This window comes from Bos indicus x Bos taurus, chromosome 12 (genome assembly GCF_003369695.1).
Source record: "Bos indicus x Bos taurus breed Angus x Brahman F1 hybrid chromosome 12, Bos_hybrid_MaternalHap_v2.0, whole genome shotgun sequence".
Classification (NCBI taxonomy): Eukaryota; Metazoa; Chordata; class Mammalia; order Artiodactyla; family Bovidae; genus Bos; species Bos indicus x Bos taurus.
The window spans coordinates 47,539,708-47,542,280 of NC_040087.1; the positions used below are offsets into that span (position 1 = coordinate 47,539,708).

At 35.5% G+C, this 2,573-nt stretch overlaps 1 non-coding gene across 1 annotated transcript; it reads right to left on the reverse strand.

Moving 5' to 3' along the window:
- Positions 1–2,127: 2,127 nt before the first annotated feature.
- Positions 2,128–2,234, reverse strand: LOC113902610. The gene has a single exon (XR_003513875.1). It is a non-coding gene; the product is annotated as a U6 spliceosomal RNA (small nuclear RNA).
- Between the last annotated feature and the right edge of the window lie 339 nt (positions 2,235–2,573).

Here is a 2,573-nt window from a genome sequence, read left to right on the forward strand (position 1 = left end):
CTGGGTTTTTGAAGAGGCTGGCGGGAAGAAAATCCCAGGTCCATGTGAGACAGCTATGGCAGCTTTTCATGAAGTTTGAGATGCTCAGACTGTTATGGACCCTGTAATACAAAGATGAATAGGGGATGATCCCTAATCTAGTAGGAACTCAGAGTCATGTGGGAAAATAGATATGCAACAAAAACTTAGACTTCACCGTAAGAAGTGAAATAGTGAAACATGCCTATAGCACTAAGGGATCCAGACATGGAAGCTGATGCCTGTGCTTAGGAGAAATTGTGGTGACCTTGAGAGGATGCTTGTTAAGAAAAGTTTCTCTCTCTCTTTTTTAAGATTATATCTCAGATTTGGCATTTAACTCCATAGATGTCCTCAGGACAAACCACTTTCTTTAATACATAGGCAAAAGTTGTTTTCTTCCACTGAATCTATGTCACAATTTTTTTTCCCGGGCTCATAGGGCCTGTTCCCTGGTAGAAATTTTTTCAATAGCTTTGTATTCAAGTTATAAATATGAGAGCATTTTTAAGGGTAGTTTTTATGCATAAAAATGATTATTCATAGTTTAGTATATAAAAATTAATATTCATCATATTAAAATTAAATATACTATACATTTATGTGATAAATATTTGGTTCTTAAGTTTAGCTTGTAAATATTATCCTAATTAAAAGTCTACTAAATTTGGACATTACTTGTATGGAACTTTAAAAACGTTTTTAAAATAAACACCCTTAAGCCTTTAAAAAGCATTTATACATTTAACACATGTGATTTTCCTATTAAATGCTGTATCAAACACTTGTGTGATTTAATAAAGAAAATTCTTCCCAGATTCTTAACTGTTCTAAGTCTAATGGAATATAAATGTGGATAAACTTAAATATTCTTATATATAAAGTTAGATTTCAACTAGTCTAAATGCCTTATATAATTATACATTTTAAATTTATGGGGTTGACTTTTTACTCCAGTAGGTCAAATTTCCTTTCACATTATCAACACTTAAAGTAACCAAGTATGTTCAGACTTTTAAATGTAGAAATATTAATTATAGCAACCTACATTGCTAGAACACCATTTTCTAGACTTACTGACCTTATGGAAATTTCACTAGTTTACATATATTTGTGTGTATATATGTGTGTGTGTGTCTCTATGTGCACATGTGTGGTTCTATGAAATTTTTTTTAAATTTTATTTTATTTTTAAACTTAACATAATTGTATTAGTTTTGCCAAATATCAAAATGAATCCACCACAGGTATACATGTGTTCCCCATCCTGAACCCTCCTCCCTCCTCCCTCCTCATACCATTCCTCTGGGTCGTCCCAGTGCACTAGCCCCAAGCATCCAGTATCGTGCATCGAACCTGGACTGGCTTCTCATTTCATACACATGATATTATACATGTTTCAATGCCATTCTCCCAAATCTTCCCACCCTCTCCCTCTCCCATAGAGTCCATAAGACTGTTCTATACATCAGTGTCTCTTTTGCTGTCTCAAACACAGGGTTATTGTTACCATCTTTCTAAATTCCATATATATGCGTTATTATACTGTATTGGTGTTTTTCCTTCTGGCTTACTTCACTCTGTATAATAGGTTCCAGTTTCATCTACCTCATTAGAACTGATTCAAATGTTTTCTTTTTAATGGCTGAGTAATACTCCATTGTGTATATGTACCATAGCTTTCTTATCCATTCATCTGTTGATGGACATCTAGGTTGCTTCCATGTCCTGGCTATTATAAACAGTGCTGCGATGAACATTGGGGTACACGTGTCTCTTTCCCTTCTGGTTTCCTCAGTGTGTATGCCCAGCAGTGGGATTGCTGGATCATATGGCAGTTCTATTTCCAGTTTTTTAAGGAATCTCCACACTGTTCTCCATAGTGGCTGTACTAGTTTGCATTCCCACCAACAGTGTAAGAGGGTTCCCTTTTCTCCACACCCTCTCCAGCATTTATTATTTGTAGACTTTTGGATCGCAGCCATTCTGACTGGTGTGAAATGGTACCTCATAGTGGTTTTGATTTGCATTTCTCTGATAATGAGTGATGTTGAGCATCTTTTCATGTGTTTGTTAGCCATTTGTATGTCTTCTTTGGAGAAATGTCTAAAAAATATGGAATGCTTCACGAATTTGCGTGTCATCCTTGCGCAGGGGCCATGCTAATCTTCTCTGTATCGTTCCAATTTTAGTATATGTGCTGCCGAAGCGAGCACTGAAATTTTATCCCATATATAAATTAATGTAACCACCACAGTCAGGATACAGAATGGTTCCATCATTACAAAGGCACTGTCTTGCTATCCCCTTAGGAGGAAACTATTTTATTTACTTTTGTCCTGCCAAAGCACTGCACTATGTCAGGTACATGACAGACATCCAATAAAATGTTTGTTAAATATACCAGTACATGACTACATAGGACTAGGAGAATGTACCCAATTTGTTTGGATAAAGAAACATTAATATGTTTACCAGACTTCAGTTTCTTTAACAAATTCCATCTCATGATGACTGACTTGCAAAGAACACAAAATTCTCAGCTACCAAATCTC